This window comes from Oryctolagus cuniculus, chromosome 13 (assembly GCF_964237555.1).
Source record: "Oryctolagus cuniculus chromosome 13, mOryCun1.1, whole genome shotgun sequence".
In the NCBI taxonomy this organism is placed as follows: domain Eukaryota; kingdom Metazoa; phylum Chordata; class Mammalia; order Lagomorpha; family Leporidae; genus Oryctolagus; species Oryctolagus cuniculus.
Genome location: NC_091444.1, coordinates 67,798,017 through 67,810,234, shown reverse-complemented (window position 1 = coordinate 67,810,234; position 12,218 = coordinate 67,798,017).

Sequence of the window (12,218 nt, the reverse complement as noted above, 5' to 3'; positions counted from 1 at the left end):
CTGATACCACAAACTCCCTTAAAACATTGATGTTATCTTAGGTTTCCCTCATGATCTGTACACAGTAGATGCTCACTTATTACCAGGTGAGTGATTCATTTTATGGACTCACCTTATTGAACTTAGGTTTCTAGAGTCCCTGTACTTAATTCACCCTACAAATGGCTACTGAGCATGTCACATATTCCATAGACTATACTAAGTCTGAAAGAAGTACAAAATTGAAATAATAATGGTCTCATTGCCCAGAAATCTCACAGCCTTAAAATGGCAGGAGAACAAATAATTAATACATAATATGTAAAAATAGGTGTTGGGGAAGAGAATTAATATATATTGGCTACATGAAATTGGCATGATATTTTGACAACAGTATCTGATTTGGTCTTTCCAGTAAGTCTAAAATATAGCCACCATTATTTCCATTTTCCAGATAAGGAAACAGAAATGTAAAAAGATTATATAATTAGCCCCAAGTCACAGTTACAGCTAGTCACTGGGTCCAGAATTTAAAATCCATAACCTTGCTACTAGAAAACTGGAGGAAGACCATCAGTTGATCCTTGCCTTGCATAAGGGATTTTATATGCATTATTTAATGTAAGAAAAATATAAACAGGTGATTATGGGGGTGCAGGAGGGATAAGTAATTCTCCTTCAGAAAATCAGGTAAAGCTTTACATTAGAGCTTTTATTGGAGAGACAAACATGCTTTCTCACATAGAAGAGTAGGAAGAGTACCTCACACAGACAGAATGGATTGGGCAGAGTTCTGTGCATGACAGATACCATCAGTCCTGTGGAGTGAGGTGAACATGGAGCGAAGAAAGAGATCCAGAGAACAGACTGGGATGGCACTTGCAACTGTCTACCACAGCAAGCCATTTGAATTTTCACCTAACAATTATGGTGATATATGGTGTAAGTTGGTCTTCAGTACTATACTACCCAAGGCAACCACCTTTACAAAGAGAAAAAAGCTCATTTAGCTCACAGTTTGAGATTCTCAGGTTCAAAACTGGGTGCCCCCATTAGTGAAAAGACTACAGAAGGGTGTGCGACTGTGCACCTCCTCATGTTCAAGTCTGACATCACCAAGTCGGTAGCTCAAAATTGACTGTGGTGAGAACACTTAGACCATGAATGTTAGCAGATGCTACAAATCCAGGCTTAACTGTTTGGTCTGCTGTCTAGACTTAAAAGAGATAAAGAGAAAATGTTAATGACAGAGACAAAACACACAAGATTATATCTGTACTCGTTATATTGGGAATGACACAAAAATTGAAGAAAAAGCTTTGAGAATTCAAAAACTTATCGAATTCAGCAAAGAAGTTGCTGACTCATTGACAAAAAGGGAAAAAGTCTTGACATGCAATCTGTGTTGCTCCACTCTCATCTGACTTAATGTAGATTAAAAAAAACTATCAACCAGCATCCCTGCCACAACTACCTTTGTTCAGCATAGAATGACTATGGATACAAGAATTTTGCAAACATTAAGGAAAACACCCTGTGAAGATCAATTAGCTTTATTGAATTTACAACAAAGAACATTTTTATTCTTTATTTATAAATAATGAGTTATATGTTCTTTATGGCGATGATATTTATAATCAAGTGTGCATGTACACATATACATACAAAAATACATTTTCTGCTCAGAGACTTATTATCCCAACACTGGTCACAGAACCAAGGATACTTGCAGAAGTCTTGGAATAAAGTGCTATTCACACCATGGATAAGAACCATGTTAAGTGTTCTTTGCAATTCTTTCTTTAAGCCTCCAGCACAGTAATGCCTTCTTTTTAATTACATCCTTGTCTGTTACAAGAATAGACATTATATCAGGCGAATTCCAGTTTGTTTTCATTTCTTTTTTCCCCCCATTGTATGTTTCTAATCTTCAGAACTTTCATTACTTTCTTTCCAGCTTCATTGGTGTTAACAACTTCTAATGTAAATCCATCTGCAAATGTCATTAGCATGCTATTTACTCCCTCATTAACACTGAAACATTATCATTTATCATTATCTTTGCTAATGATCATGGGATTCAGGTTGCGGAAGCCTTTGGAGTTTCTGGTTCTAGTCAGAAAGCTGAAAAGGGTGAGTCCAGGCCAACCGTGGATTGTTCAATAGCACTCCAAGGACTTGGGACTTGATTTACAAAGATACTAGAATTATCTTTTGGGAGAAAATTATGATTTATTTATTTGGAAGACAGATGACAGAGAAAGATAGTTCTTTCATCCACTGAGTCATACCTCTAAATGCTGCAGGAGCCAGGTCTGGGCCACGTTGAAACCAGGAGACAGGAACGCCACCCTGGTTTCCCACATGGGTGGCAGAGGCCCAAGTACTTGGACAATCTTCCTCTTTAAAGATTTATTTGAAAGGTAGAGTTGCAAAGAGAGGTGGGGGAGAGATAGAGAGAAAGAGATCTTCCATCTGCTGCTTCACTCCCCAAATAGACATTATGGTTGAAGCTGGACCAGGTCAGGCCAGGAGCCAGGAACTCTATCTGAGTCTCCCATGTGTGTGTCAGGGTCCAAGTACTTAGGCCATCATCCACTGCTTTCCCAGGCACATCTTCAGGGAGTTGGATCAGAAGTCCAGCAGCCAGAACTCTAACCGACATCCTGCCATAGGATGTCAGCATCCCAGTAGGGAGCTTAACCTGCTGAGTCACAGTGCCAGCCCCCTTGGACCATCTTCTGCTGCATTCCCAGGCATATTAGCAGGAAGCTGGATTGGAAGCAGAATAGCTGGAACTCAAACAAGCATTTCAGAATGGGATGCTGCCATCACAAGTGGCAGCCTAACCCGCAGTGCCACAACACTGCCCTGGAATTCAGCCTTTGAGCTGAAATTCAGTATTCCCCACTATAGCATTATTTGCAGGCCAGAAGGAAATAGGGGGATTTCAAACCAAGATAATATTGGTATATTCTTGCATCCACAACAAGTTCTATTTATGTGACTACACTAGGAGCCTTTTAAGGAAAATAGCAAAAATGACCACTGTGGCTGATAACTGGTCTTAAAAATGAGATTTTTGAATCAGGTAGGTACAGGGTATAAAAAGAGCTATAATCCAATTCAGATATAGAAGGAAAGATCTGGATTTTGTCTGGAGATACTGCTTGATTGAGAGAGAGCCTTAGTTTCAAGAAAAAAAAAAAAGCAGCGTGTTCCAAAAACAAGATCAACACTTAGCTGCACAAGATCAGCCTACGTTGCTGAACATGAGTGGGCTCATGGGAATGTGGTCAGCCACACAGAGTGAATGTCAGAGACACAAGAAAAGGGCACAAACCACAGGGAAAGAACAGGATGCTACCTAGTGCTATGGCGTGGACAGGATTTGACTCCCCCAAAGCTTTATGTTAATGGCTTAGCATTTATGGTCGCTGGATTAAAAGTGGAGATGTGATCCAACTGGTATCTGGGAAGTGGGCCAAGGGAGAGGTCTTTAAATCACTGGAGGCATGCCCTTGGAAGGTAGTTCTCACAACAGGTTGGTTATATGAGAACAGCGAGATGCCAAACTAGTGGGACTGCCTGATATTGGACTGCGAATCTCCAAACAGTAAGATTAAATGCACCTTCTTTCTTTCTAAGAAGCCCTATCAGGTTTTCCAGTTGTAGAAATAAGGAGTTGATTAACTCAGGGATGCTAAGGAAGAAAATCAGGCATTTGATGCTGGCTGTCTCCCACTGGTTGCCCTTGTTCAAGTTCAGGGAGAAAAGAAAAATTATCATTTTTACAGCCATCTATACACTTTAGGTGTGTTTTCTCCTCAGATTGATCCCAACTGTTGCAAGCTATAGAACTCAGTTTGTTGGTTCAGCTCCAGAGAGAAAATTGAGAACTGGGAGTTGTAACCTCAATAACCATTCAATGTTAGGGCTCAGTCATTCAGTATGATTTTGTTTCCCTCAGATCTAAATGAACTCTTTATTTAGTGAAACTTGCCTTTCTTCTTGTGTATTAAGGAGTAACTAAGACAAACATCCTAGCAAACTGACGGCAGCAATGCCAACAATAGTTCTTAATGTTCTGGATAACAATTGCTTTTGAGTCTTCCAGCTGTGTCCCAATGCAGCATGGAGCAGACACCAGCCTTCTCCCCTGTAACCTGTCTCAATTCCTGATCCACGGAAACTGTGAGAAGTAATAATTATTAGTGGCTAATGCCTTTAGTTTGGAGAGCCATTTGCCATGCAGTAACAGCTACTGCAGCTCTCTCCAACTGAAAACGGACCACGGCTACAGCAGGATGGACTAAATTGAATTAGCAAGTAGTACTGCATTGTCCTGATTAACTACTCAAGAACATAAGACATTAATTTCTAATGATATATTTAGTATACATGAACCCAGCACCCATAACAAAATATGGAACATTAACAATAATCAATTTATCTGTAAATATAGTATACACATGTACAGAACTATATAGTAGTTCCATTTCCATCCCCTTACTGATAAGCATCCAGGGAAATCAGAAACTGAAGCTCATGTTAATCATGTGATTGTTTCTCTTTTCATATACAATTATAAGATATATCATGGTATTTGTTATAATTTTGAATTTGCTTTGTTAAAAATATGATATTACTAAAATTCATCCTTATGTTTGTTCTGACTGCTGTCTATTATTCCACTATGTGAATAAGCTGTGGTTTTTCAGCATTCTCCCAATGTTGGGTTCAACATTTGAGTTGTTGCGCAGATTTGCTATTGTGAACAATGCTACTCTAAATATTTGACTATTTCCTTGACTGAGCAGGTGCATGGATTTTGCTTGGGTACAGACCTAGGGAATGGAATCATGGGGTTAAATTTCAATATTTTCAAGGAAATGCTTTCTGTCTTAAGAAGCGTAGTAGAATGTGGTCCAAAACATATTCATTCTTTTTTCAAATGAACATTTTTAATTTTTTTATTTAAGTACTTAATCCATCTAAGGCTGATTTTTGCTTAACGTGTAAGTGAGGATCTAATTTTGTATATTCTTGTGTTTTTGTTTTAAATTTTTGAACTGATTTTAAGTGACTCTTCTGTCTTATTTCAAAGTACTCTATAATGTGTGGATCCCTTCCTGAATGTTAGTTAAATAGTCAGTCTGTTTCTCTGCCCACACTATATAATTTTAATTGTCACAGCTTTCTAATAAATTCTGAGATTTGGAAGGGTAAGTAAGTCTCTCACCATAGTTCAACTCTTCTTTTTTTTTGCTCGTTTTTATTTTTTATTTTTTTTAATTTTAATTCCCGCATACAAGGGAGAACACACAGTATTTGTCTCTCTGTGTCTGGCTTATTTTACCCAACATGATGTCCTCCAGTTGTGTCCCTTTTGATGCAAATGGTAGAATTTCATTCTTTCGTATTACTGAATAATATTCTGTTAAGTGATATTCAAGTACTTCAAAAAGTTTGTGGCAATGGAATTAAAAGTATGAGTATATTTTGGTGTAAAACATTATTGAAATGCATGCATAGTTTTTTCATAATACATGTTATGGAAAGTTTTTACATTAAAATAAACTCGTACTTTTTATTCCATTTCTCCACAGTTTTTTTTTAACTTTTATTTAATGAATATAAATTTCCAAAGTACCTCTTATGGATTACAATGGTTCCCCTCCCATACCTTCCCTCCCACTCGCAAACCTCCCCTTTCCCTCTCCCTCCCCCCTTCCATTCACATCAAGATTCATTTTCAATTCTCTTTATATACAGAAGATCACTTTAGCATGTATTAAGTAAAGATTTCAACAGTTTGCATCCACATAGAAACACAAAGTGAAAAATACTGTTTGAGTACTAGTTATAGCATTAAATCACAATGTACAGCACATTAAGGACAGAGATCCTACATGAGGAGTAAGTGCACAGTGACTCCTGTTGTTGACTTAACAAATTGACACTCTTCTTTATGGCAACCTGTTAAAGTGAAATGAACACTATGAGAAATGATGACTTGATCAGCACTCACCCTGACTGTTGATGAACAACTTAATACGTTATCCCTCTTAGTATTTTTTTTGTTTGTTCTACTTAATACTTTTGGTTGAATACTGTAATCAATACACAGTTATTCTCAAGTGTTGAAACTTAACTGAAAAGTATCGCTGTTAAATATAAGAGTGGGAATAAGAGAGGGAAGAGATGTGCAATTCGGGACATGCTCAAGCTGACTTACCTCAAACAGTAGAGTTAGAAACATACCAGGGGATTCCAATTCAATCCCATCAAGGTGGCATGTACCAATGCCATCTCACTAGTCCTGGTGATCAATTTCTGTTCACAATTGATCATAATGATAGGACTAAGAGCCAAAGGGAGCACATAAACAAGACTAGTGTCTGCAAATACTAGCTGATAGAATAAAAAAGGGAGAGAACGATCCAACATGGGAAGCGAGATACTCAGCAGACCCATAGAATGGCAGATGTCCTAAACAGCACTCTGGCCTCAGAATCAGCCCCTAAGGCACACGGATCTGGCTGAAAAGCCCATGAGAGTATTACAGGCATGGAAAGCCAACACACTCTGGAAAAAAAAAAAAAAAAAAAACCCTACATGAAAGATCCGCGAGTGAGATCCCAGTGAAAAGAACAGGTCATCAAAGAAGGAGGTACCTTTCTCTGAAGGGAGGAGAGAACTTCCACTTTGACTACGACCTTGTCTAAATATGATCAGAGTTGGTGAACTCAAAAGGCTTCCATAGCCTTGGCGACTCATGACATAGTTCAACTCTTACAATGATGTCCTTTACTCAAACCTAAAGTTTTTAGAAAAATCTTAGCAAGAGCTATTAACATTTTGATTGAATTGTATTGAATCTCTGGGTGAGTTTGAGAATTGATATGTATATAGTACTGCCTTTTTATTCATGAGCATAGTGCATTTCTCTGAAATATTTCTAACTAAAGCTTATTTTTCTGAGGATCATAAATATTTTTGATAGACTTATTTATACGTGCTTGGTATTCTCTGATACTACTATAAATGGTATCTTCTTTTTCATTGTATTCTCTAGGTGTTAACCAGTGGAGGACAAATGGGCAACTGGTTTTTTCAGATTTTATATTTATGCCCACCTATTTTTCTCCATCTCCCAACATGTATTTATACTAATCTGTCTGATGATTATTTTGGGTTTTTTATGTAAAGGTTATAATATCTGTATGAATTCATTCTTTTTTCATTGTACTGGATAGAACTGTCAGCACAATTTTGAATACATACAATGATAGTCAACTTTTTTTAACTCAAGTAAATTTTAATCAAATGCTTCTAACATTTTCTATTTGATATGTTTGCACTGAGTTTTTGTTTGCTTTATATCTTAGTCATTGTACATTCCAAAATGGGCAGTATGTTCCAAAATTATAATGAAATAAAATTATGACTAATTTTATTTGTCAACCTGGCTAGGCCATGGAGTTACTCAAAGATTCAGTTGGATAGTATGCCTGGTTTTCTGTAATGATATTTTGGATGTGATTAAACTTTAAACTGGTGGACTGTGAATGAAACACAGTCCTTTGTAATGTGAGTGAACCTCATCAGTTGAAGGCGTGAATAGAGCAGAAAGACAAACTTCCGTGAGTGAGAGGATTCTGTAGCAGAGGCTTTCCAGCTTCATCTGCAACATGAGGTCTTCCTGATTCTCCAGGCTGCTGGTCCATCCTGGAGGCTTTGGACTTCCGAGCATCATAATTCCATGAATCAATTAATCATAACACATTATACGTGTGTGTGTGTGTGTGTGTGTGTAATCATAGTCACGCTATTGGTGCTGTTTCTCTGAATAACCACGACTAATATACTCCTTTTCAGGGTTAGGAAGCTCTCTCTAATTCCTAATTTCCTTATGGTATTTTTTTATTAATTACCAATAAGTTTTGAAATTTATTGAAGATTTTTGCATGCTATTGAGATATTCATGTAACTTTTCATTTTTAGTCTATTACTATGGGTCTGTAGTCTCCCTTACCCACTGTGGATATGTTCCAAGACACCCCAATAGATAACTGAAGCTGAAGAGTAGTGAACTGTTCTGAACATACATACGTGCTTTGTCCTATACATACATACATACATACATACCTATAATAAAATTTAACTTATAAACTAGGCACAGCAAGAGATTAACAAAACCAACAGAGTAAGAACAAAATTGAACAAATATAACAATATACTGTAGTAAAAAGATGTGCAAATGTGGTCTCTCTTTCAAAATATCTTACTGTGCTTTTACCTATTCATTTAAAGGGAGCATGCTTGCGCTTCTCTTTGGCATATACAAATTTCCACCACCACTACTCTTGCACTTTGGAAGTCATTCTTAAGTAAAATAAGGATTATTTTTATGCAAGCACTGTAATAGAACAACCCCGGATGTGTTAACCAAAAGAGCACTATCTAATGGGTAGGTAATATATATAGCATGGAAATGCTGGACAGGGGCATGAGTCATATCCCACCACGCAGGACAGAGGAGATGGCACAAGGTGTCATCACAATATTCAGAATGCTGCACACATGAATTATTTCTGGAATTTTCCATTTAATATTTTCTGGCCATTGTTGGCACAGGTAAGTGAAATCACAGTAAGGAAAATGGCAGATAAGAGAACTATATAGTGTACCATGTATCTTCTAATTCTAAGTGATTATGAGTCCTAGGAAAAACCTATTTGATCGTGGGATCTTTTTTTTTTTTTAGATTTATTTATTTATTTGAAAAGAGACTTAGAGAGAGAGAGGAAAGGAGAGAGAGGAAACTCTTTCATCAGCTGATTCACCCCTCAAAATGCCCACAATGCTGGGGCTGGGCTGGTCTGAAGCCAGGAGCCAGGAGCCAGGAGCTTCTTCCTGTTCTACCATGTGAGTTCAGGGGCCCAAGAGCACTTAGGCCATCTTCCATTGCTTTCCCAGGCACATTAACAGAGAGATGGATCAGAAGTGGAGCAGCTGGGACTCGAACCAGTGCCAATACAGGATGTCAATACCACAGACGGCTGCTTTACCTGTTATGCTACAGCACCTGCCCTTCAAGAAATAGTTTGATTTTTGTTTTACACACACACACACACACACACACACAGAGCATACAAGGACTCAAGACTCAGCTCAATTTGCTGATACTTTTTAGGACGGTTGCTTCCATATCCCAGAGCAAAATGAAGTAGTCCTTTTCCTTTCTAGTCTTCCTTTCCTTCTTTTATTTTCTCTAGCTTCATTAACAGAGCATCGCTACCCTTTTAAAACGAATTCGAGAGCGTTTCATGTATTTGCCACTTTCACAAAATTTTATTTAAAATTGGAATGATTTTTCTTACCCATTCTTGGTAGGACTTGTATAGAGAATCATATAGGCATGCTGTTTTCTTTCTAGAAACAATCTTAATCTCTTCCTCAATGTCTTTGCTGGCTAGAAAGATGTCAATTGATCCTTTTAAAATTAATTGTAGTGGGGTCAGTGTTGTGCTGTAGCAGGTAAAGCCACTGCCTGCGGTGCGAGCATCTCATATGGGTGCCAATTCCAGTCCCGGCTGCTCCACTTCCAATCCAGCTCTCTGCTATGGCCTGGGAAAGCAGTAGAAGATGGCCCAAGTGCTGGGGCACCTGCACCCACGTGGGAGACCTGGAAGAAGCTCCTGGCTCCTGGCGTGCCTTGCACAGTCAGACCTTTGCAGCCATTGGAGAGTGAACCAGCGGATGGAATTTTTTTCTGCGTATGTGGGTGTTCCTGTCTCTGTAACTCTGCCTTTCAAGTAAAATAAATACATATTTTATTAGAACATTAATTTTTGTAAGGTATATTTTTCTAGACATTTGTCTATCTCCTCTGAGTTTCCAAAAGGTTTAACAAATATTTGTTAATAATATCTCTTCTTTTATACCTCAGTTTTATATTTATGTCTTTTTGTTTATGGTACTGTGTGTTTGTATCTTTTCGCTTGATACAATTTGCCATAGTTTATTTTAGTAGTATTATATTTTGAAGAATAGCTCTTAGTGGCCGGCGCTGTGGTGCAGCGGGTTAATGCCCTGGCCTGAAGTGCTGGCATCCCATATGCATGCTGGTTCTATTCCCGGCTGCTCCTCTGCTGATCCAGCTCTCTGCTATGGCCTGGGAAAGTAGTAGAAGATGGCGCAAGTCCTTGGGCCCCTGCACCCGCGTAGGAGACCGGGAGGAAGCTCCTGGCTCCTGGCTTCGGATCAGCACAGCTCTGGCCGTTCTGGCCAATTAGGGAGTGAACCAGCGGGTGGAAGACCTCTCTCTCTCTCTCTGCCTCTCCTCTATCTCTGTGTAACTCTGACTTTTAAATAAATAAATAAATCTTTAAAAAAAAAAGAATAGCTTTTAAATGTGCTGATCTCAGTTATAATATTTTTATTCCATTTATTTCTATATTTATGTTTATTGTTTTTCTCCTTTAGATTTTTTCTTTCATTTATTTTTAATTTATTAATCTGGAAAATTTTCTCAATATTTAATATAAATATTTATAGTTAATAAATGTTTGATAACCCTAAAATTTTTGATGTGCAAGACTTTCATCATTATTAAATTCTATGAATTTATTTCAAATTTTCATGATAGTTTCTGTCATGACCCATTATGTATTTATCAACATGCTTTGATTTCTATTTGTGCAAATATTCTTTTTATCCTTTTTTTTATTTAGTAAATATAAATTTCCAAAGTACAGTTTATGGATTACAATGCCCCCCCCATAATTTCCCTCCCACTCACATCTCCCGCTCCCTCTCCCATTCCATTCACATCAAGATTCATTTTTTTTTTTTGACAGACAGAGTGGACAGTGAGAGAGAGAGAGACAGAGAGAAAGGTCTTCCTTTTGCCATTGGTTCACCCTCCAATGGCGTGCTGATCCGATGGCAGGAGCCAGGTGCTTCTCCTGGTCTCCCATGGGGTGCAGGGCCCAAGCACTTGGGCCATCCTCCACTGCACTCCCGGGCCACAGCAGAGAGCTGGCCTGGAAGAGGGGCAACCGGGACAGAATCCGGCGCCCCGACTGGGACTAGAACCCGGTGTGCTGGCGCCGCAAGGCGGAGGATTAGCCTAGTGAGCCGCGGCGCTGGCAAGATTCATTTTCAATTATCTTTATATACTGAGGATTGATTTAGTATATATTAAGGAAAGATTTCATCAGTTTTGTGCAAATATTCTTAAATTTATATTTTTAGTACTAACTTTATCCTATAGTGAAAGATGATAGTGTTTTCACTTTTTCTCCCCTTCTTTCATTCCCTTCCTTCCTTCCCTCATTCCTTTTTGAAACTATGTATAAATAAAAATAAAAAATAAACGATAGTAAGCAGACAAAATGATAGTCTATATAATATCTATCATATATATAGGTTATCTGAAATAATTTTATGGTCAAATGTACACGGTCATTTTTTATTTTTTGTGTGCTTGAGATAAATTCATTTTCTTTATTTATTTGGTCTAGCACTCTATGAGGACTCCAAATCAGGGGTTTTAATTATATGCTGGACTGCAACCTCCCCACCTGACCTGTCAGTTATTGAGAGACACATGTTAACATTTCCTCCATGGTGGCACACAGTCCATACAGTTCTATCAGCTTGTTTCCTGTGTTTTGAAACTTTTCTAATGTGTGTATATTATAATATATACATATACATATACACATATAAATATATTTCTTCAAGCTGTGTGTGTCTTAATATTGCTGTATTCTCTGCATAAGTTGAACCATTTATCATTACACAGTGATCCATGTCATGTCTAATACTGCCTTTATATTTTGGTATTCAAGTCAAGTTCATGTGATTGTCATAGAAATAGTAGCTTTATTAGATTAGAGTTTGATTCACACATTCATTTTTCACTCTATATTTAACTGTCATATGTCTATATTTTGTACATCTTTTACAAAGAGTTAATATCTGAATATTTTAATCCAATCAATTGGTGTGATCTTGAAATTAATCCATTTAGTTTTACTAGAATTCTTGAATTGTTTCTGTCATTTTACATTACAAATTTTCTACTTTTTCTTTTCACCTTTGCCTTTTTTTGTTTTCTTGTTTTTGTTTTGTTTTCTTGTTTTGAAAGCCACAAGACTAACTCTGATAAAACTGTAAATTTCGCCTAATATAGTCATTATTACAACATGCAAGTAATATAAAGATAT